Genomic DNA, 22,752 nt, shown 5'->3' with positions numbered 1-22,752 from the left:
GTTGTTTTTCCACATTTATGCTTCTTGCAGCATCCCTAGGGTCACTGCCCAAATTTTGGACGCTTGTCAAATGGCTCCTATTTATGACGGTTCGCCTGATTCACTTAACAACTGCGTTGCTAACTTAACAATTGTGGCAAGAAAGGTTGTAAAGACGACGAAAGTCTCTGCGACCAGGAACCCTCAGACCCCCGGAACCCCGTATCGCGCGGGCTCGCGTTTCCCGGAGGACCCAAGCGAGCGTTGCACAAAATCTCCGGAAGTGGGAGGAAAGACCGGCGGCTTTTGTTTACCCCAAACCGGAAGCAGACCGGAAGGGATCCCCGCGTGCACTTGCCCTTCCTTCCCTGCTCGCTCGGCGGACCGAAAGCATGAAACTCCTGACCCACAACATGCTCACTTCTCACGTGCGGGGCGTGCGAGCCGGAGGAGGGTTTCCCCTTCTCATAAAGGTAAGCGAGGATGGCAAAGCCTTCCCCCGCCTCCCTTCACAGCAGGCTGGACTACATAGCCCATCGCTTTAGTGCTGCGCTCCAACTCCCATTCCGCCAGCCAGGCTCCCCCGGTTTTGCATTCTCCAGGTTCCAGCTCCCATCATCCCCAACTCGCCCTCCTTTAGGGTTTCTTAGATTTAGATGGGAGCAAAGAGAGAGAAGATGGGTCTGGTAGTCCTAAATCTGACATTGGAGCCTTGCTGAAGGGACTGCGTCGTCGTGCTTGGGATCCCATCATCCCCAGCCTAGCTGCTTGCTTGTTTATTTGGTTTCATTTCTCCGAGCCACTCAATCTGGGCGGTGTATATCATAAAACATTTTTAAAAAGTAATTAAGGTGGTACAAAATGAATTGGCCCAACCCACCTCACAGGGTTGTTGTTGTTGTTGGGAAAATAGGAGGAGGAAAGAGGACTATGTAATGTATGTTTGCCCCCTTGAATGATGTATTCATTTGTATTTTATCTTTTATTGTTTTTAGAAATTACTCCAGGTGGTGAACATACAGTATACAATGCTCCTTCCTCCTCCTCCTCCTCTTTTCCCCACAACAACCCTGTGAGGTGGATCCGACTAAGAGTCCCTGGCCCAAAGTCACCCTGCTGGTTTTCATGCCTAAGGTGGGACTAGAACTCAACCGTCCCCTGCTTTCTAGCCTGGCGCTTTAACCATTAGACCAAACAGTCTCGGTCTCCTGTTTGAGCAGGGGGCTGGACTAGAAGACCTCCAAGGTCCCTCCCTCCCAACTCTTGTTTTTCTGTTATTTTTATCTATAAAAATAATAAAGGTGGGATAAGCAAATCTAGAACAAAATAAAAATATATGGCCCCAAAGTAGAATTGTTACGATTCAAGGTTAGTACAGCCAGGAAACAAGACCCTTAACTCACTTGGGGCCTGACTCATATTCAAGTCTTCACAGTCTTACAGAAAACCAAGAGGGTGGTGGCCCTCCTGACACCTGAAGGCAGAATATCCCAATGGGTAGGACCCGTGGCAGAGAAGGCACTTCTCCTGGTGCCCACCGGCTGACAACATGCCTTGGCTGATGGGACCCACAAGGTGCCCAGCCTGCTTGGAGCAAATTGGGCAGGCAGAAACGAGGCTTCCTAACGTAGCCCAGTGTTGTGATTCAGGGTCAGCCTGTGGGTTTGGCAGTTGGGTTGCACGACTCAGAGGAGGAGGAGGGGGGTGTTGAAGACCTTGCTGATGAGAGACCCAGCTGTGTGAGCCTGACAGCGTGGATGAAGATGACCCACAGCTGGCCCTGTTCAAGGACACCTGACGCAGGAGGCAGTCAATTAGGAGTAAACAGAGGAAGGCAATGGGGTTTCTCGGAAGGAGGAGAGAGAAGCCACGCCCTGAACTCTATATAAGGGGAGGGCTGGTTTGCTGAAGGCAATCGCTTGGATAGTTCCTGTTTCTTAGCTCACGTTTTATGGTTTGGTGTCTTGTCTTGCTCTGTTTTATGTGAATAAATTTGGGAGGCTTTATTCCAGCCTCTTGCCGTTTGTAAAGGGGTTGTCCCTGCTTTTGATGCAGGGCCGGAAGCAGGCTGGTACAGAACACCCAGTCCCAAACTGGGAAGGGCTGTGGACCGTTCTGCCCCTAGGAACATGGGGAAATAAGAATTGCAGCCTGCTTAACTGCACCATAAACCTTGTTTTAAGGGTTTCCCGAGATTTAAAGCTTTCTGTCTCTTCTGCCCACAGGCTACAGAGGTCAAGGTGAACAATATCGACTTCAACGCAGAGTTTACTGCACGGATGGTGGCCAAAATCGAATGGGCAGCTCTGGTGGGTGCTGCAGAAAGTGTAAGTCCTCTTCCTTCTCCTTCTAGTCAGCTGGGGGCATTTTGAAACATGTGCAACTTCCTTCATGGCATGGCATGGCATGGCATGGCATGGCATGGCATGGCATGGCATGGCAAGGCAAGGCAAGGCAAGGCAAGGCAAGGCAAGGCAAGGCAAGGCAAGGCAAGGCAAGGCAAGGCAAGGCAAGGCAAGGCAAGGCAAGGCAAGGCAAGGCAAGGCAAGGCAAGGCAAGGCAAGGCAAGGCAAGGCAAGGCAAGGCAAGGCAAGGCAAGGCAAGGCAAGGCAAGGCAAGGCAAGGCAAGGCAAGGCAAGGCAAGGCAAGGCAAGGCAAGGCAAGGCAAGGCAAGGCAAGGCAAGGCAAGGCAAGGCAAGGCAAGGCAAGGCAAGGCAAGGCAAGGCAAGGCAAGGCAAGGCAAGGCAAGGCAAGGCAAGGCAAGGCAAGGCAAGGCAAGGCAAGGCAAGGCAAGGCAAGGCAAGGCAAGGCAAGGCAAGGCAAGGCAAGGCAAGGCAAGGCAAGGCAAGGCAAGGCAAGGCAAGGCAAGGCAAGGCAAGGCAAGGCAAGGCAAGGCAAGGCAAGGCAAGGCAAGGCAAGGCAAGGCAAGGCAAGGCAAGGCAAGGCAAGGCAAGGCAAGGCAAGGCAAGGCAAGGCAAGGCAAGGCAAGGCAAGGCAAGGCAAGGCAAGGCAAGGCAAGGCAAGGCAAGGCAAGGCAAGGCAAGGCAAGGCAAGGCAAGGCAAGGCAAGGCAAGGCAAGGCAAGGCAAGGCAAGGCAAGGCAAGGCAAGGCAAGGCAAGGCAAGGCAAGGCAAGGCAAGGCAAGGCAAGGCAAGGCAAGGCAAGGCAAGGCAAGGCAAGGCAAGGCAAGGCAAGGCAAGGCAAGGCAAGGCAAGGCAAGGCAAGGCAAGGCAAGGCAAGGCAAGGCAAGGCAAGGCAAGGCAAGGCAAGGCAAGGCAAGGCAAGGCAAGGCAAGGCAAGGCAAGGCAAGGCAAGGCAAGGCAAGGCAAGGCAAGGCAAGGCAAGGCAAGGCAAGGCAAGGCAAGGCAAGGCAAGGCAAGGCAAGGCAAGGCAAGGCAAGGCAAGGCAAGGCAAGGCAAGGCAAGGCAAGGCAAGGCAAGGCAAGGCAAGGCAAGGCAAGGCAAGGCAAGGCAAGGCAAGGCAAGGCAAGGCAAGGCAAGGCAAGGCAAGGCAAGGCAAGGCAAGGCAAGGCAAGGCAAGGCAAGGCAAGGCAAGGCAAGGCAAGGCAAGGCAAGGCAAGGCAAGGCAAGGCAAGGCAAGGCAAGGCAAGGCAAGGCAAGGCAAGGCAAGGCAAGGCAAGGCAAGGCAAGGCAAGGCAAGGCAAGGCAAGGCAAGGCAAGGCAAGGCAAGGCAAGGCAAGGCAAGGCAAGGCAAGGCAAGGCAAGGCAAGGCAAGGCAAGGCAAGGCAAGGCAAGGCAAGGCAAGGCAAGGCAAGGCAAGGCAAGGCAAGGCAAGGCAAGGCAAGGCAAGGCAAGGCAAGGCAAGGCAAGGCAAGGCAAGGCAAGGCAAGGCAAGGCAAGGCAAGGCAAGGCAAGGCAAGGCAAGGCAAGGCAAGGCAAGGCAAGGCAAGGCAAGGCAAGGCAAGGCAAGGCAAGGCAAGGCAAGGCAAGGCAAGGCAAGGCAAGGCAAGGCAAGGCAAGGCAAGGCAAGGCAAGGCAAGGCAAGGCAAGGCAAGGCAAGGCAAGGCAAGGCAAGGCAAGGCAAGGCAAGGCAAGGCAAGGCAAGGCAAGGCAAGGCAAGGCAAGGCAAGGCAAGGCAAGGCAAGGCAAGGCAAGGCAAGGCAAGGCAAGGCAAGGCAAGGCAAGGCAAGGCAAGGCAAGGCAAGGCAAGGCAAGGCAAGGCAAGGCAAGGCAAGGCAAGGCAAGGCAAGGCAAGGCAAGGCAAGGCAAGGCAAGGCAAGGCAAGGCAAGGCAAGGCAAGGCAAGGCAAGGCAAGGCAAGGCAAGGCAAGGCAAGGCAAGGCAAGGCAAGGCAAGGCAAGGCAAGGCAAGGCAAGGCAAGGCAAGGCAAGGCAAGGCAAGGCAAGGCAAGGCAAGGCAAGGCAAGGCAAGGCAAGGCAAGGCAAGGCAAGGCAAGGCAAGGCAAGGCAAGGCAAGGCAAGGCAAGGCAAGGCAAGGCAAGGCAAGGCAAGGCAAGGCAAGGCAAGGCAAGGCAAGGCAAGGCAAGGCAAGGCAAGGCAAGGCAAGGCAAGGCAAGGCAAGGCAAGGCAAGGCAAGGCAAGGCAAGGCAAGGCAAGGCAAGGCAAGGCAAGGCAAGGCAAGGCAAGGCAAGGCAAGGCAAGGCAAGGCAAGGCAAGGCAAGGCAAGGCAAGGCAAGGCAAGGCAAGGCAAGGCAAGGCAAGGCAAGGCAAGGCAAGGCAAGGCAAGGCAAGGCAAGGCAAGGCAAGGCAAGGCAAGGCAAGGCAAGGCAAGGCAAGGCAAGGCAAGGCAAGGCAAGGCAAGGCAAGGCAAGGCAAGGCAAGGCAAGGCAAGGCAAGGCAAGGCAAGGCAAGGCAAGGCAAGGCAAGGCAAGGCAAGGCAAGGCAAGGCAAGGCAAGGCAAGGCAAGGCAAGGCAAGGCAAGGCAAGGCAAGGCAAGGCAAGGCAAGGCAAGGCAAGGCAAGGCAAGGCAAGGCAAGGCAAGGCAAGGCAAGGCAAGGCAAGGCAAGGCAAGGCAAGGCAAGGCAAGGCAAGGCAAGGCAAGGCAAGGCAAGGCAAGGCAAGGCAAGGCAAGGCAAGGCAAGGCAAGGCAAGGCAAGGCAAGGCAAGGCAAGGCAAGGCAAGGCAAGGCAAGGCAAGGCAAGGCAAGGCAAGGCAAGGCAAGGCAAGGCAAGGCAAGGCAAGGCAAGGCAAGGCAAGGCAAGGCAAGGCAAGGCAAGGCAAGGCAAGGCAAGGCAAGGCAAGGCAAGGCAAGGCAAGGCAAGGCAAGGCAAGGCAAGGCAAGGCAAGGCAAGGCAAGGCAAGGCAAGGCAAGGCAAGGCAAGGCAAGGCAAGGCAAGGCAAGGCAAGGCAAGGCAAGGCAAGGCAAGGCAAGGCAAGGCAAGGCAAGGCAAGGCAAGGCAAGGCAAGGCAAGGCAAGGCAAGGCAAGGCAAGGCAAGGCAAGGCAAGGCAAGGCAAGGCAAGGCAAGGCAAGGCAAGGCAAGGCAAGGCAAGGCAAGGCAAGGCAAGGCAAGGCAAGGCAAGGCAAGGCAAGGCAAGGCAAGGCAAGGCAAGGCAAGGCAAGGCAAGGCAAGGCAAGGCAAGGCAAGGCAAGGCAAGGCAAGGCAAGGCAAGGCAAGGCAAGGCAAGGCAAGGCAAGGCAAGGCAAGGCAAGGCAAGGCAAGGCAAGGCAAGGCAAGGCAAGGCAAGGCAAGGCAAGGCAAGGCAAGGCAAGGCAAGGCAAGGCAAGGCAAGGCAAGGCAAGGCAAGGCAAGGCAAGGCAAGGCAAGGCAAGGCAAGGCAAGGCAAGGCAAGGCAAGGCAAGGCAAGGCAAGGCAAGGCAAGGCAAGGCAAGGCAAGGCAAGGCAAGGCAAGGCAAGGCAAGGCAAGGCAAGGCAAGGCAAGGCAAGGCAAGGCAAGGCAAGGCAAGGCAAGGCAAGGCAAGGCAAGGCAAGGCAAGGCAAGGCAAGGCAAGGCAAGGCAAGGCAAGGCAAGGCAAGGCAAGGCAAGGCAAGGCAAGGCAAGGCAAGGCAAGGCAAGGCAAGGCAAGGCAAGGCAAGGCAAGGCAAGGCAAGGCAAGGCAAGGCAAGGCAAGGCAAGGCAAGGCAAGGCAAGGCAAGGCAAGGCAAGGCAAGGCAAGGCAAGGCAAGGCAAGGCAAGGCAAGGCAAGGCAAGGCAAGGCAAGGCAAGGCAAGGCAAGGCAAGGCAAGGCAAGGCAAGGCAAGGCAAGGCAAGGCAAGGCAAGGCAAGGCAAGGCAAGGCAAGGCAAGGCAAGGCAAGGCAAGGCAAGGCAAGGCAAGGCAAGGCAAGGCAAGGCAAGGCAAGGCAAGGCAAGGCAAGGCAAGGCAAGGCAAGGCAAGGCAAGGCAAGGCAAGGCAAGGCAAGGCAAGGCAAGGCAAGGCAAGGCAAGGCAAGGCAAGGCAAGGCAAGGCAAGGCAAGGCAAGGCAAGGCAAGGCAAGGCAAGGCAAGGCAAGGCAAGGCAAGGCAAGGCAAGGCAAGGCAAGGCAAGGCAAGGCAAGGCAAGGCAAGGCAAGGCAAGGCAAGGCAAGGCAAGGCAAGGCAAGGCAAGGCAAGGCAAGGCAAGGCAAGGCAAGGCAAGGCAAGGCAAGGCAAGGCAAGGCAAGGCAAGGCAAGGCAAGGCAAGGCAAGGCAAGGCAAGGCAAGGCAAGGCAAGGCAAGGCAAGGCAAGGCAAGGCAAGGCAAGGCAAGGCAAGGCAAGGCAAGGCAAGGCAAGGCAAGGCAAGGCAAGGCAAGGCAAGGCAAGGCAAGGCAAGGCAAGGCAAGGCAAGGCAAGGCAAGGCAAGGCAAGGCAAGGCAAGGCAAGGCAAGGCAAGGCAAGGCAAGGCAAGGCAAGGCAAGGCAAGGCAAGGCAAGGCAAGGCAAGGCAAGGCAAGGCAAGGCAAGGCAAGGCAAGGCAAGGCAAGGCAAGGCAAGGCAAGGCAAGGCAAGGCAAGGCAAGGCAAGGCAAGGCAAGGCAAGGCAAGGCAAGGCAAGGCAAGGCAAGGCAAGGCAAGGCAAGGCAAGGCAAGGCAAGGCAAGGCAAGGCAAGGCAAGGCAAGGCAAGGCAAGGCAAGGCAAGGCAAGGCAAGGCAAGGCAAGGCAAGGCAAGGCAAGGCAAGGCAAGGCAAGGCAAGGCAAGGCAAGGCAAGGCAAGGCAAGGCAAGGCAAGGCAAGGCAAGGCAAGGCAAGGCAAGGCAAGGCAAGGCAAGGCAAGGCAAGGCAAGGCAAGGCAAGGCAAGGCAAGGCAAGGCAAGGCAAGGCAAGGCAAGGCAAGGCAAGGCAAGGCAAGGCAAGGCAAGGCAAGGCAAGGCAAGGCAAGGCAAGGCAAGGCAAGGCAAGGCAAGGCAAGGCAAGGCAAGGCAAGGCAAGGCAAGGCAAGGCAAGGCAAGGCAAGGCAAGGCAAGGCAAGGCAAGGCAAGGCAAGGCAAGGCAAGGCAAGGCAAGGCAAGGCAAGGCAAGGCAAGGCAAGGCAAGGCAAGGCAAGGCAAGGCAAGGCAAGGCAAGGCAAGGCAAGGCAAGGCAAGGCAAGGCAAGGCAAGGCAAGGCAAGGCAAGGCAAGGCAAGGCAAGGCAAGGCAAGGCAAGGCAAGGCAAGGCAAGGCAAGGCAAGGCAAGGCAAGGCAAGGCAAGGCAAGGCAAGGCAAGGCAAGGCAAGGCAAGGCAAGGCAAGGCAAGGCAAGGCAAGGCACAAGGCAAGGCAAGGCAAGGCAAGGCAAGGCAAGGCAAGGCAAGGCAAGGCAAGGCAAGGCAAGGCAAGGCAAGGCAAGGCAAGGCAAGGCAAGGCAAGGCAAGGCAAGGCAAGGCAAGGCAAGGCAAGGCAAGGCAAGGCAAGGCAAGGCAAGGCAAGGCAAGGCAAGGCAAGGCAAGGCAAGGCAAGGCAAGGCAAGGCAAGGCAAGGCAAGGCAAGGCAAGGCAAGGCAAGGCAAGGCAAGGCAAGGCAAGGCAAGGCAAGGCAAGGCAAGGCAAGGCAAGGCAAGGCAAGGCAAGGCAAGGCAAGGCAAGGCAAGGCAAGGCAAGGCAAGGCAAGGCAAGGCAAGGCAAGGCAAGGCAAGGCAAGGCAAGGCAAGGCAAGGCAAGGCAAGGCAAGGCAAGGCAAGGCAAGGCAAGGCAAGGCAAGGCAAGGCAAGGCAAGGCAAGGCAAGGCAAGGCAAGGCAAGGCAAGGCAAGGCAAGGCAAGGCAAGGCAAGGCAAGGCAAGGCAAGGCAAGGCAAGGCAAGGCAAGGCAAGGCAAGGCAAGGCAAGGCAAGGCAAGGCAAGGCAAGGCAAGGCAAGGCAAGGCAAGGCAAGGCAAGGCAAGGCAAGGCAAGGCAAGGCAAGGCAAGGCAAGGCAAGGCAAGGCAAGGCAAGGCAAGGCAAGGCAAGGCAAGGCAAGGCAAGGCAAGGCAAGGCAAGGCAAGGCAAGGCAAGGCAAGGCAAGGCAAGGCAAGGCAAGGCAAGGCAAGGCAAGGCAAGGCAAGGCAAGGCAAGGCAAGGCAAGGCAAGGCAAGGCAAGGCAAGGCAAGGCAAGGCAAGGCAAGGCAAGGCAAGGCAAGGCAAGGCAAGGCAAGGCAAGGCAAGGCAAGGCAAGGCAAGGCAAGGCAAGGCAAGGCAAGGCAAGGCAAGGCAAGGCAAGGCAAGGCAAGGCAAGGCAAGGCAAGGCAAGGCAAGGCAAGGCAAGGCAAGGCAAGGCAAGGCAAGGCAAGGCAAGGCAAGGCAAGGCAAGGCAAGGCAAGGCAAGGCAAGGCAAGGCAAGGCAAGGCAAGGCAAGGCAAGGCAAGGCAAGGCAAGGCAAGGCAAGGCAAGGCAAGGCAAGGCAAGGCAAGGCAAGGCAAGGCAAGGCAAGGCAAGGCAAGGCAAGGCAAGGCAAGGCAAGGCAAGGCAAGGCAAGGCAAGGCAAGGCAAGGCAAGGCAAGGCAAGGCAAGGCAAGGCAAGGCAAGGCAAGGCAAGGCAAGGCAAGGCAAGGCAAGGCAAGGCAAGGCAAGGCAAGGCAAGGCAAGGCAAGGCAAGGCAAGGCAAGGCAAGGCAAGGCAAGGCAAGGCAAGGCAAGGCAAGGCAAGGCAAGGCAAGGCAAGGCAAGGCAAGGCAAGGCAAGGCAAGGCAAGGCAAGGCAAGGCAAGGCAAGGCAAGGCAAGGCAAGGCAAGGCAAGGCAAGGCAAGGCAAGGCAAGGCAAGGCAAGGCAAGGCAAGGCAAGGCAAGGCAAGGCAAGGCAAGGCAAGGCAAGGCAAGGCAAGGCAAGGCAAGGCAAGGCAAGGCAAGGCAAGGCAAGGCAAGGCAAGGCAAGGCAAGGCAAGGCAAGGCAAGGCAAGGCAAGGCAAGGCAAGGCAAGGCAAGGCAAGGCAAGGCAAGGCAAGGCAAGGCAAGGCAAGGCAAGGCAAGGCAAGGCAAGGCAAGGCAAGGCAAGGCAAGGCAAGGCAAGGCAAGGCAAGGCAAGGCAAGGCAAGGCAAGGCAAGGCAAGGCAAGGCAAGGCAAGGCAAGGCAAGGCAAGGCAAGGCAAGGCAAGGCAAGGCAAGGCAAGGCAAGGCAAGGCAAGGCAAGGCAAGGCAAGGCAAGGCAAGGCAAGGCAAGGCAAGGCAAGGCAAGGCAAGGCAAGGCAAGGCAAGGCAAGGCAAGGCAAGGCAAGGCAAGGCAAGGCAAGGCAAGGCAAGGCAAGGCAAGGCAAGGCAAGGCAAGGCAAGGCAAGGCAAGGCAAGGCAAGGCAAGGCAAGGCAAGGCAAGGCAAGGCAAGGCAAGGCAAGGCAAGGCAAGGCAAGGCAAGGCAAGGCAAGGCAAGGCAAGGCAAGGCAAGGCAAGGCAAGGCAAGGCAAGGCAAGGCAAGGCAAGGCAAGGCAAGGCAAGGCAAGGCAAGGCAAGGCAAGGCAAGGCAAGGCAAGGCAAGGCAAGGCAAGGCAAGGCAAGGCAAGGCAAGGCAAGGCAAGGCAAGGCAAGGCAAGGCAAGGCAAGGCAAGGCAAGGCAAGGCAAGGCAAGGCAAGGCAAGGCAAGGCAAGGCAAGGCAAGGCAAGGCAAGGCAAGGCAAGGCAAGGCAAGGCAAGGCAAGGCAAGGCAAGGCAAGGCAAGGCAAGGCAAGGCAAGGCAAGGCAAGGCAAGGCAAGGCAAGGCAAGGCAAGGCAAGGCAAGGCAAGGCAAGGCAAGGCAAGGCAAGGCAAGGCAAGGCAAGGCAAGGCAAGGCAAGGCAAGGCAAGGCAAGGCAAGGCAAGGCAAGGCAAGGCAAGGCAAGGCAAGGCAAGGCAAGGCAAGGCAAGGCAAGGCAAGGCAAGGCAAGGCAAGGCAAGGCAAGGCAAGGCAAGGCAAGGCAAGGCAAGGCAAGGCAAGGCAAGGCAAGGCAAGGCAAGGCAAGGCAAGGCAAGGCAAGGCAAGGCAAGGCAAGGCAAGGCAAGGCAAGGCAAGGCAAGGCAAGGCAAGGCAAGGCAAGGCAAGGCAAGGCAAGGCAAGGCAAGGCAAGGCAAGGCAAGGCAAGGCAAGGCAAGGCAAGGCAAGGCAAGGCAAGGCAAGGCAAGGCAAGGCAAGGCAAGGCAAGGCAAGGCAAGGCAAGGCAAGGCAAGGCAAGGCAAGGCAAGGCAAGGCAAGGCAAGGCAAGGCAAGGCAAGGCAAGGCAAGGCAAGGCAAGGCAAGGCAAGGCAAGGCAAGGCAAGGCAAGGCAAGGCAAGGCAAGGCAAGGCAAGGCAAGGCAAGGCAAGGCAAGGCAAGGCAAGGCAAGGCAAGGCAAGGCAAGGCAAGGCAAGGCAAGGCAAGGCAAGGCAAGGCAAGGCAAGGCAAGGCAAGGCAAGGCAAGGCAAGGCAAGGCAAGGCAAGGCAAGGCAAGGCAAGGCAAGGCAAGGCAAGGCAAGGCAAGGCAAGGCAAGGCAAGGCAAGGCAAGGCAAGGCAAGGCAAGGCAAGGCAAGGCAAGGCAAGGCAAGGCAAGGCAAGGCAAGGCAAGGCAAGGCAAGGCAAGGCAAGGCAAGGCAAGGCAAGGCAAGGCAAGGCAAGGCAAGGCAAGGCAAGGCAAGGCAAGGCAAGGCAAGGCAAGGCAAGGCAAGGCAAGGCAAGGCAAGGCAAGGCAAGGCAAGGCAAGGCAAGGCAAGGCAAGGCAAGGCAAGGCAAGGCAAGGCAAGGCAAGGCAAGGCAAGGCAAGGCAAGGCAAGGCAAGGCAAGGCAAGGCAAGGCAAGGCAAGGCAAGGCAAGGCAAGGCAAGGCAAGGCAAGGCAAGGCAAGGCAAGGCAAGGCAAGGCAAGGCAAGGCAAGGCAAGGCAAGGCAAGGCAAGGCAAGGCAAGGCAAGGCAAGGCAAGGCAAGGCAAGGCAAGGCAAGGCAAGGCAAGGCAAGGCAAGGCAAGGCAAGGCAAGGCAAGGCAAGGCAAGGCAAGGCAAGGCAAGGCAAGGCAAGGCAAGGCAAGGCAAGGCAAGGCAAGGCAAGGCAAGGCAAGGCAAGGCAAGGCAAGGCAAGGCAAGGCAAGGCAAGGCAAGGCAAGGCAAGGCAAGGCAAGGCAAGGCAAGGCAAGGCAAGGCAAGGCAAGGCAAGGCAAGGCAAGGCAAGGCAAGGCAAGGCAAGGCAAGGCAAGGCAAGGCAAGGCAAGGCAAGGCAAGGCAAGGCAAGGCAAGGCAAGGCAAGGCAAGGCAAGGCAAGGCAAGGCAAGGCAAGGCAAGGCAAGGCAAGGCAAGGCAAGGCAAGGCAAGGCAAGGCAAGGCAAGGCAAGGCAAGGCAAGGCAAGGCAAGGCAAGGCAAGGCAAGGCAAGGCAAGGCAAGGCAAGGCAAGGCAAGGCAAGGCAAGGCAAGGCAAGGCAAGGCAAGGCAAGGCAAGGCAAGGCAAGGCAAGGCAAGGCAAGGCAAGGCAAGGCAAGGCAAGGCAAGGCAAGGCAAGGCAAGGCAAGGCAAGGCAAGGCAAGGCAAGGCAAGGCAAGGCAAGGCAAGGCAAGGCAAGGCAAGGCAAGGCAAGGCAAGGCAAGGCAAGGCAAGGCAAGGCAAGGCAAGGCAAGGCAAGGCAAGGCAAGGCAAGGCAAGGCAAGGCAAGGCAAGGCAAGGCAAGGCAAGGCAAGGCAAGGCAAGGCAAGGCAAGGCAAGGCAAGGCAAGGCAAGGCAAGGCAAGGCAAGGCAAGGCAAGGCAAGGCAAGGCAAGGCAAGGCAAGGCAAGGCAAGGCAAGGCAAGGCAAGGCAAGGCAAGGCAAGGCAAGGCAAGGCAAGGCAAGGCAAGGCAAGGCAAGGCAAGGCAAGGCAAGGCAAGGCAAGGCAAGGCAAGGCAAGGCAAGGCAAGGCAAGGCAAGGCAAGGCAAGGCAAGGCAAGGCAAGGCAAGGCAAGGCAAGGCAAGGCAAGGCAAGGCAAGGCAAGGCAAGGCAAGGCAAGGCAAGGCAAGGCAAGGCAAGGCAAGGCAAGGCAAGGCAAGGCAAGGCAAGGCAAGGCAAGGCAAGGCAAGGCAAGGCAAGGCAAGGCAAGGCAAGGCAAGGCAAGGCAAGGCAAGGCAAGGCAAGGCAAGGCAAGGCAAGGCAAGGCAAGGCAAGGCAAGGCAAGGCAAGGCAAGGCAAGGCAAGGCAAGGCAAGGCAAGGCAAGGCAAGGCAAGGCAAGGCAAGGCAAGGCAAGGCAAGGCAAGGCAAGGCAAGGCAAGGCAAGGCAAGGCAAGGCAAGGCAAGGCAAGGCAAGGCAAGGCAAGGCAAGGCAAGGCAAGGCAAGGCAAGGCAAGGCAAGGCAAGGCAAGGCAAGGCAAGGCAAGGCAAGGCAAGGCAAGGCAAGGCAAGGCAAGGCAAGGCAAGGCAAGGCAAGGCAAGGCAAGGCAAGGCAAGGCAAGGCAAGGCAAGGCAAGGCAAGGCAAGGCAAGGCAAGGCAAGGCAAGGCAAGGCAAGGCAAGGCAAGGCAAGGCAAGGCAAGGCAAGGCAAGGCAAGGCAAGGCAAGGCAAGGCAAGGCAAGGCAAGGCAAGGCAAGGCAAGGCAAGGCAAGGCAAGGCAAGGCAAGGCAAGGCAAGGCAAGGCAAGGCAAGGCAAGGCAAGGCAAGGCAAGGCAAGGCAAGGCAAGGCAAGGCAAGGCAAGGCAAGGCAAGGCAAGGCAAGGCAAGGCAAGGCAAGGCAAGGCAAGGCAAGGCAAGGCAAGGCAAGGCAAGGCAAGGCAAGGCAAGGCAAGGCAAGGCAAGGCAAGGCAAGGCAAGGCAAGGCAAGGCAAGGCAAGGCAAGGCAAGGCAAGGCAAGGCAAGGCAAGGCAAGGCAAGGCAAGGCAAGGCAAGGCAAGGCAAGGCAAGGCAAGGCAAGGCAAGGCAAGGCAAGGCAAGGCAAGGCAAGGCAAGGCAAGGCAAGGCAAGGCAAGGCAAGGCAAGGCAAGGCAAGGCAAGGCAAGGCAAGGCAAGGCAAGGCAAGGCAAGGCAAGGCAAGGCAAGGCAAGGCAAGGCAAGGCAAGGCAAGGCAAGGCAAGGCAAGGCAAGGCAAGGCAAGGCAAGGCAAGGCAAGGCAAGGCAAGGCAAGGCAAGGCAAGGCAAGGCAAGGCAAGGCAAGGCAAGGCAAGGCAAGGCAAGGCAAGGCAAGGCAAGGCAAGGCAAGGCAAGGCAAGGCAAGGCAAGGCAAGGCAAGGCAAGGCAAGGCAAGGCAAGGCAAGGCAAGGCAAGGCAAGGCAAGGCAAGGCAAGGCAAGGCAAGGCAAGGCAAGGCAAGGCAAGGCAAGGCAAGGCAAGGCAAGGCAAGGCAAGGCAAGGCAAGGCAAGGCAAGGCAAGGCAAGGCAAGGCAAGGCAAGGCAAGGCAAGGCAAGGCAAGGCAAGGCAAGGCAAGGCAAGGCAAGGCAAGGCAAGGCAAGGCAAGGCAAGGCAAGGCAAGGCAAGGCAAGGCAAGGCAAGGCAAGGCAAGGCAAGGCAAGGCAAGGCAAGGCAAGGCAAGGCAAGGCAAGGCAAGGCAAGGCAAGGCAAGGCAAGGCAAGGCAAGGCAAGGCAAGGCAAGGCAAGGCAAGGCAAGGCAAGGCAAGGCAAGGCAAGGCAAGGCAAGGCAAGGCAAGGCAAGGCAAGGCAAGGCAAGGCAAGGCAAGGCAAGGCAAGGCAAGGCAAGGCAAGGCAAGGCAAGGCAAGGCAAGGCAAGGCAAGGCAAGGCAAGGCAAGGCAAGGCAAGGCAAGGCAAGGCAAGGCAAGGCAAGGCAAGGCAAGGCAAGGCAAGGCAAGGCAAGGCAAGGCAAGGCAAGGCAAGGCAAGGCAAGGCAAGGCAAGGCAAGGCAAGGCAAGGCAAGGCAAGGCAAGGCAAGGCAAGGCAAGGCAAGGCAAGGCAAGGCAAGGCAAGGCAAGGCAAGGCAAGGCAAGGCAAGGCAAGGCAAGGCAAGGCAAGGCAAGGCAAGGCAAGGCAAGGCAAGGCAAGGCAAGGCAAGGCAAGGCAAGGCAAGGCAAGGCAAGGCAAGGCAAGGCAAGGCAAGGCAAGGCAAGGCAAGGCAAGGCAAGGCAAGGCAAGGCAAGGCAAGGCAAGGCAAGGCAAGGCAAGGCAAGGCAAGGCAAGGCAAGGCAAGGCAAGGCAAGGCAAGGCAAGGCAAGGCAAGGCAAGGCAAGGCAAGGCAAGGCAAGGCAAGGCAAGGCAAGGCAAGGCAAGGCAAGGCAAGGCAAGGCAAGGCAAGGCAAGGCAAGGCAAGGCAAGGCAAGGCAAGGCAAGGCAAGGCAAGGCAAGGCAAGGCAAGGCAAGGCAAGGCAAGGCAAGGCAAGGCAAGGCAAGGCAAGGCAAGGCAAGGCAAGGCAAGGCAAGGCAAGGCAAGGCAAGGCAAGGCAAGGCAAGGCAAGGCAAGGCAAGGCAAGGCAAGGCAAGGCAAGGCAAGGCAAGGCAAGGCAAGGCAAGGCAAGGCAAGGCAAGGCAAGGCAAGGCAAGGCAAGGCAAGGCAAGGCAAGGCAAGGCAAGGCAAGGCAAGGCAAGGCAAGGCAAGGCAAGGCAAGGCAAGGCAAGGCAAGGCAAGGCAAGGCAAGGCAAGGCAAGGCAAGGCAAGGCAAGGCAAGGCAAGGCAAGGCAAGGCAAGGCAAGGCAAGGCAAGGCAAGGCAAGGCAAGGCAAGGCAAGGCAAGGCAAGGCAAGGCAAGGCAAGGCAAGGCAAGGCAAGGCAAGGCAAGGCAAGGCAAGGCAAGGCAAGGCAAGGCAAGGCAAGGCAAGGCAAGGCAAGGCAAGGCAAGGCAAGGCAAGGCAAGGCAAGGCAAGGCAAGGCAAGGCAAGGCAAGGCAAGGCAAGGCAAGGCAAGGCAAGGCAAGGCAAGGCAAGGCAAGGCAAGGCAAGGCAAGGCAAGGCAAGGCAAGGCAAGGCAAGGCAAGGCAAGGCAAGGCAAGGCAAGGCAAGGCAAGGCAAGGCAAGGCAAGGCAAGGCAAGGCAAGGCAAGGCAAGGCAAGGCAAGGCAAGGCAAGGCAAGGCAAGGCAAGGCAAGGCAAGGCAAGGCAAGGCAAGGCAAGGCAAGGCAAGGCAAGGCAAGGCAAGGCAAGGCAAGGCAAGGCAAGGCAAGGCAAGGCAAGGCAAGGCAAGGCAAGGCAAGGCAAGGCAAGGCAAGGCAAGGCAAGGCAAGGCAAGGCAAGGCAAGGCAAGGCAAGGCAAGGCAAGGCAAGGCAAGGCAAGGCAAGGCAAGGCAAGGCAAGGCAAGGCAAGGCAAGGCAAGGCAAGGCAAGGCAAGGCAAGGCAAGGCAAGGCAAGGCAAGGCAAGGCAAGGCAAGGCAAGGCAAGGCAAGGCAAGGCAAGGCAAGGCAAGGCAAGGCAAGGCAAGGCAAGGCAAGGCAAGGCAAGGCAAGGCAAGGCAAGGCAAGGCAAGGCAAGGCAAGGCAAGGCAAGGCAAGGCAAGGCAAGGCAAGGCAAGGCAAGGCAAGGCAAGGCAAGGCAAGGCAAGGCAAGGCAAGGCAAGGCAAGGCAAGGCAAGGCAAGGCAAGGCAAGGCAAGGCAAGGCAAGGCAAGGCAAGGCAAGGCAAGGCAAGGCAAGGCAAGGCAAGGCAAGGCAAGGCAAGGCAAGGCAAGGCAAGGCAAGGCAAGGCAAGGCAAGGCAAGGCAAGGCAAGGCAAGGCAAGGCAAGGCAAGGCAAGGCAAGGCAAGGCAAGGCAAGGCAAGGCAAGGCAAGGCAAGGCAAGGCAAGGCAAGGCAAGGCAAGGCAAGGCAAGGCAAGGCAAGGCAAGGCAAGGCAAGGCAAGGCAAGGCAAGGCAAGGCAAGGCAAGGCAAGGCAAGGCAAGGCAAGGCAAGGCAAGGCAAGGCAAGGCAAGGCAAGGCAAGGCAAGGCAAGGCAAGGCAAGGCAAGGCAAGGCAAGGCAAGGCAAGGCAAGGCAAGGCAAGGCAAGGCAAGGCAAGGCAAGGCAAGGCAAGGCAAGGCAAGGCAAGGCAAGGCAAGGCAAGGCAAGGCAAGGCAAGGCAAGGCAAGGCAAGGCAAGGCAAGGCAAGGCAAGGCAAGGCAAGGCAAGGCAAGGCAAGGCAAGGCAAGGCAAGGCAAGGCAAGGCAAGGCAAGGCAAGGCAAGGCAAGGCAAGGCAAGGCAAGGCAAGGCAAGGCAAGGCAAGGCAAGGCAAGGCAAGGCAAGGCAAGGCAAGGCAAGGCAAGGCAAGGCAAGGCAAGGCAAGGCAAGGCAAGGCAAGGCAAGGCAAGGCAAGGCAAGGCAAGGCAAGGCAAGGCAAGGCAAGGCAAGGCAAGGCAAGGCAAGGCAAGGCAAGGCAAGGCAAGGCAAGGCAAGGCAAGGCAAGGCAAGGCAAGGCAAGGCAAGGCAAGGCAAGGCAAGGCAAGGCAAGGCAAGGCAAGGCAAGGCAAGGCAAGGCAAGGCAAGGCAAGGCAAGGCAAGGCAAGGCAAGGCAAGGCAAGGCAAGGCAAGGCAAGGCAAGGCAAGGCAAGGCAAGGCAAGGCAAGGCAAGGCAAGGCAAGGCAAGGCAAGGCAAGGCAAGGCAAGGCAAGGCAAGGCAAGGCAAGGCAAGGCAAGGCAAGGCAAGGCAAGGCAAGGCAAGGCAAGGCAAGGCAAGGCAAGGCAAGGCAAGGCAAGGCAAGGCAAGGCAAGGCAAGGCAAGGCAAGGCAAGGCAAGGCAAGGCAAGGCAAGGCAAGGCAAGGCAAGGCAAGGCAAGGCAAGGCAAGGCAAGGCAAGGCAAGGCAAGGCAAGGCAAGGCAAGGCAAGGCAAGGCAAGGCAAGGCAAGGCAAGGCAAGGCAAGGCAAGGCAAGGCAAGGCAAGGCAAGGCAAGGCAAGGCAAGGCAAGGCAAGGCAAGGCAAGGCAAGGCAAGGCAAGGCAAGGCAAGGCAAGGCAAGGCAAGGCAAGGCAAGGCAAGGCAAGGCAAGGCAAGGCAAGGCAAGGCAAGGCAAGGCAAGGCAAGGCAAGGCAAGGCAAGGCAAGGCAAGGCAAGGCAAGGCAAGGCAAGGCAAGGCAAGGCAAGGCAAGGCAAGGCAAGGCAAGGCAAGGCAAGGCAAGGCAAGGCAAGGCAAGGCAAGGCAAGGCAAGGCAAGGCAAGGCAAGGCAAGGCAAGGCAAGGCAAGGCAAGGCAAGGCAAGGCAAGGCAAGGCAAGGCAAGGCAAGGCAAGGCAAGGCAAGGCAAGGCAAGGCAAGGCAAGGCAAGGCAAGGCAAGGCAAGGCAAGGCAAGGCAAGGCAAGGCAAGGCAAGGCAAGGCAAGGCAAGGCAAGGCAAGGCAAGGCAAGGCAAGGCAAGGCAAGGCAAGGCAAGGCAAGGCAAGGCAAGGCAAGGCAAGGCAAGGCAAGGCAAGGCAAGGCAAGGCAAGGCAAGGCAAGGCAAGGCAAGGCAAGGCAAGGCAAGGCAAGGCAAGGCAAGGCAAGGCAAGGCAAGGCAAGGCAAGGCAAGGCAAGGCAAGGCAAGGCAAGGCAAGGCAAGGCAAGGCAAGGCAAGGCAAGGCAAGGCAAGGCAAGGCAAGGCAAGGCAAGGCAAGGCAAGGCAAGGCAAGGCAAGGCAAGGCAAGGCAAGGCAAGGCAAGGCAAGGCAAGGCAAGGCAAGGCAAGGCAAGGCAAGGCAAGGCAAGGCAAGGCAAGGCAAGGCAAGGCAAGGCAAGGCAAGGCAAGGCAAGGCAAGGCAAGGCAAGGCAAGGCAAGGCAAGGCAAGGCAAGGCAAGGCAAGGCAAGGCAAGGCAAGGCAAGGCAAGGCAAGGCAAGGCAAGGCAAGGCAAGGCAAGGCAAGGCAAGGCAAGGCAAGGCAAGGCAAGGCAAGGCAAGGCAAGGCAAGGCAAGGCAAGGCAAGGCAAGGCAAGGCAAGGCAAGGCAAGGCAAGGCAAGGCAAGGCAAGGCAAGGCAAGGCAAGGCAAGGCAAGGCAAGGCAAGGCAAGGCAAGGCAAGGCAAGGCAAGGCAAGGCAAGGCAAGGCAAGGCAAGGCAAGGCAAGGCAAGGCAAGGCAAGGCAAGGCAAGGCAAGGCAAGGCAAGGCAAGGCAAGGCAAGGCAAGGCAAGGCAAGGCAAGGCAAGGCAAGGCAAGGCAAGGCAAGGCAAGGCAAGGCAAGGCAAGGCAAGGCAAGGCAAGGCAAGGCAAGGCAAGGCAAGGCAAGGCAAGGCAAGGCAAGGCAAGGCAAGGCAAGGCAAGGCAAGGCAAGGCAAGGCAAGGCAAGGCAAGGCAAGGCAAGGCAAGGCAAGGCAAGGCAAGGCAAGGCAAGGCAAGGCAAGGCAAGGCAAGGCAAGGCAAGGCAAGGCAAGGCAAGGCAAGGCAAGGCAAGGCAAGGCAAGGCAAGGCAAGGCAAGGCAAGGCAAGGCAAGGCAAGGCAAGGCAAGGCAAGGCAAGGCAAGGCAAGGCAAGGCAAGGCAAGGCAAGGCAAGGCAAGGCAAGGCAAGGCAAGGCAAGGCAAGGCAAGGCAAGGCAAGGCAAGGCAAGGCAAGGCAAGGCAAGGCAAGGCAAGGCAAGGCAAGGCAAGGCAAGGCAAGGCAAGGCAAGGCAAGGCAAGGCAAGGCAAGGCAAGGCAAGGCAAGGCAAGGCAAGGCAAGGCAAGGCAAGGCAAGGCAAGGCAAGGCAAGGCAAGGCAAGGCAAGGCAAGGCAAGGCAAGGCAAGGCAAGGCAAGGCAAGGCAAGGCAAGGCAAGGCAAGGCAAGGCAAGGCAAGGCAAGGCAAGGCAAGGCAAGGCAAGGCAAGGCAAGGCAAGGCAAGGCAAGGCAAGGCAAGGCAAGGCAAGGCAAGGCAAGGCAAGGCAAGGCAAGGCAAGGCAAGGCAAGGCAAGGCAAGGCAAGGCAAGGCAAGGCAAGGCAAGGCAAGGCAAGGCAAGGCAAGGCAAGGCAAGGCAAGGCAAGGCAAGGCAAGGCAAGGCAAGGCAAGGCAAGGCAAGGCAAGGCAAGGCAAGGCAAGGCAAGGCAAGGCAAGGCAAGGCAAGGCAAGGCAAGGCAAGGCAAGGCAAGGCAAGGCAAGGCAAGGCAAGGCAAGGCAAGGCAAGGCAAGGCAAGGCAAGGCAAGGCAAGGCAAGGCAAGGCAAGGCAAGGCAAGGCAAGGCAAGGCAAGGCAAGGCAAGGCAAGGCAAGGCAAGGCAAGGCAAGGCAAGGCAAGGCAAGGCAAGGCAAGGCAAGGCAAGGCAAGGCAAGGCAAGGCAAGGCAAGGCAAGGCAAGGCAAGGCAAGGCAAGGCAAGGCAAGGCAAGGCAAGGCAAGGCAAGGCAAGGCAAGGCAAGGCAAGGCAAGGCAAGGCAAGGCAAGGCAAGGCAAGGCAAGGCAAGGCAAGGCAAGGCAAGGCAAGGCAAGGCAAGGCAAGGCAAGGCAAGGCAAGGCAAGGCAAGGCAAGGCAAGGCAAGGCAAGGCAAGGCAAGGCAAGGCAAGGCAAGGCAAGGCAAGGCAAGGCAAGGCAAGGCAAGGCAAGGCAAGGCAAGGCAAGGCAAGGCAAGGCAAGGCAAGGCAAGGCAAGGCAAGGCAAGGCAAGGCAAGGCAAGGCAAGGCAAGGCAAGGCAAGGCAAGGCAAGGCAAGGCAAGGCAAGGCAAGGCAAGGCAAGGCAAGGCAAGGCAAGGCAAGGCAAGGCAAGGCAAGGCAAGGCAAGGCAAGGCAAGGCAAGGCAAGGCAAGGCAAGGCAAGGCAAGGCAAGGCAAGGCAAGGCAAGGCAAGGCAAGGCAAGGCAAGGCAAGGCAAGGCAAGGCAAGGCAAGGCAAGGCAAGGCAAGGCAAGGCAAGGCAAGGCAAGGCAAGGCAAGGCAAGGCAAGGCAAGGCAAGGCAAGGCTCAAATATTTCAAATTTCAAATTTCAAAAATTTAATTTAATTTAAAATCCCTCAGTTCAGGCCAGACAATTCAAACAACCAGGTTTTTAAGTCCCGGCGATTTTTGTGCCCAGGAGGTGAATTTTTTTTTCCACCCAAATGTATAAATGGACACCAGAATGAGATTCGGGGTTGAATTTTGTCCTTCAAAATGGTGTTTTTCATAGATTTTAAATTCAAGATATTTTTGGTGTGCGGGGAAGAAAATTCCTGATGCTGGAGTCAGGGATTTTTGTGCCCAGGAGGTGAATGTTTTTTTTTACTCAAATCTAAAAACGGACACCCGAATGAGATTCAGGGTTGAATTTTGTCCTTTAAAATGGTGTTTATCATAATTTTTAAAAATCAAGATTTTGTTGGGAAGAAAATTCCTGATGCCGGAGTCAGGGATTTTTGTGCCCAGGAGGTGAATTTTTTCCCCCACCCAAATGTATAAATAGACACCAGAATGAGATTCGGGGTTGAATTTTGTCCTTCAAAATGGTGTTTTTCATAGATTTTAAATTCAAGATATTTTTGGTGTGCGGGGAAGAAAATTCCTGATGCTGGAGTCAGGGATTTTTGTGCCCAGGAGGTGAATGTTTTTTTTTACTCAAATCTAAAAACGGACACCCGAATGAGATTCAGGGTTGAATTTTGTCCTTTAAAATGGTGTTTATCATAATTTTTAAAAATCAAGATTTTGTTGGGAAGAAAATTCCTGATGCCGGAGTCAGGGATTTTTGTGCCCAGGAGGTGAATTTTTTTCCCCACCCAAATGTATAAATAGACACCAGAATGAGATTCGGGGTTGAATTTTGTCCTTCAAAATGGTGTTTTTCATAGATTTTAAATTCAAGATATTTTTGGTGTGCGGGGAAGAAAATTCCTGATGCTGGAGTCAGGGATTTTTGTGCCCAGGAGGTGAATGTTTTTTTTTACTCAAATCTAAAAACGGACACCCGAATGAGATTCAGGGTTGAATTTTGTCCTTAAAATGGTGTTTATCATAATTTTTAAAAATCAAGATTTTGTTGGGAAAAAAATGCCTGATGCCGGAGTCAGGGATTTTTGTGCCCAGGAGGTGAAATTTTTTTCCACCCAAATGTAAAAACGCACACTAGAATGAGATTCGGGGTTGAATTTCATTCTTAAAAATGGTGTTTTTCATAGCATTTAAAAATCAAGATTTTTTTGGTGTGCGGGGAAGAAAATTCCTGATGCCGGAGTCAGGGATTTTTGTGCCCAGGAGGTGAATTTCTTTTCCCCCCAAATCTAAAAACGGACACCAGAATGAGATTCGGGGTTGAATTTCATCCTTAAAAATCGTGTTTTCATAGCTTTTAATAATCAAGATTTTTTTGGTGTCCGGGGAAGAAAATTCCTGATGCCGGGGGTCAGGGACTTTTGTGCTCAGGAGGTGAAATTTTTTTTCCACCCAAATCTAAAAACGGATACCAGAATGAGATTCGGGGTTGAATTTCATCCTTAAAAATGGTGTTTTTCATAGCATTTAAAAATCAAGATTTATTTCGTGTCCGGGGAAGAAAATTCCTGATGCCGGGGTCAGGGATTTTTGTGCCCAGGAGGTGAATTTTTTTTTTTACTCAAATGTAAAAACGGACACCAGAATGAGATTCGGGGTTGAATTTCTTCCCTAAAAATGGTGTTTTTCATAGTTTATAAAAATCAAGATTTATTTCGTGTCCGGGGATGAAAATTCCTGATGCCAGGGTCAGGGATTTTTGTGCCCAGGAGGTGAAAATGTTTTTTTGACCCAAATCTAAAAACAGAAACCAGAATGAGATTCGGGGTTGAATTTCGTCCTTAAAAATGGTGTTTTCATAGCTTTTAAAAATCAAGATTTTATTGGTGTCCGGGGAAGATAATTCCTGATGCCGATTTTTGTGCCCAGGAGGTGAAAAAAAATTTCTGACTCAAATCTAAAATCGGACACCAGAATGAGATTCGGGGTTGAATTTCTTCCTTAAAAATGGTGTTTTTCATAGTTTATAAAAATCAAGATTTATTTGGTGTCCGGGGAAGAAAATTCCTGATGCCGGAGTCTGGGATTTTTGTGCCCAGGAGGTGAATTTCTTTTCCCCCCAAATCTAAAAACGGACACCAGAATGAGATTCGGGGTTGAATTTCATCCTTAAAAATCGTGTTTTCATAGCTTTTAAAAATCAAGATTTTTTTGGTGTGCGGGGAAGAAAATTCCTGATGCCGGAGTCAGGGATTTTTGTGCCCAGGAGGTGAATTTTTTTCCACCCAAATCTAAAAATGGACACCAGAATGAGATTCGGGGTTGAATTTCGTCCTTAAAAATGGTGTTTTTCATAATTTTTAAAAATCAAGATTTTGTTGGGGAAAAAATGCCTGATGCCGGAGTCAGGGATTTTTGTGCCCAGGAGGTGAAATTTTTTTCCACCCAAATGTAAAAACACACACTAGAATGAGATTCGGGGTTGAATTTCATTCTTAAAAATGGTGTTTTTCATAGCTTTTAAAAATCAAGAATTTTTTGGTGTCCGGGGAAGAAAATTCCTGATGTCAGGGATTTTTGTGCCCAGGAGGTGAATTTTTTTTTTGACTCAAATGTAAAAATAGACACCCGAATGAGATTCAGGGTTGAATTTTGTCCTTAAAATGGTGTTTTTCATAATTTTTAAAAATCAAGATTTTGTTGGGAAAAAAATGCCTGATGCCGGAGTCAGGGATTTTTGTGCCCAGGAGGTGAAATTTTTTCCACCCAAATGTAAAAACGCACACTAGAATGAGATTCGG

The sequence above is a fragment of the Vipera berus genome (genome assembly GCF_964194415.1).
Source record: "Vipera berus genome assembly, contig: HAP1_SCAFFOLD_182, whole genome shotgun sequence".
Lineage (NCBI taxonomy): Eukaryota > Metazoa > Chordata > Lepidosauria > Squamata > Viperidae > Vipera > Vipera berus.
This window is presented reverse-complemented; position numbering follows the sequence as displayed.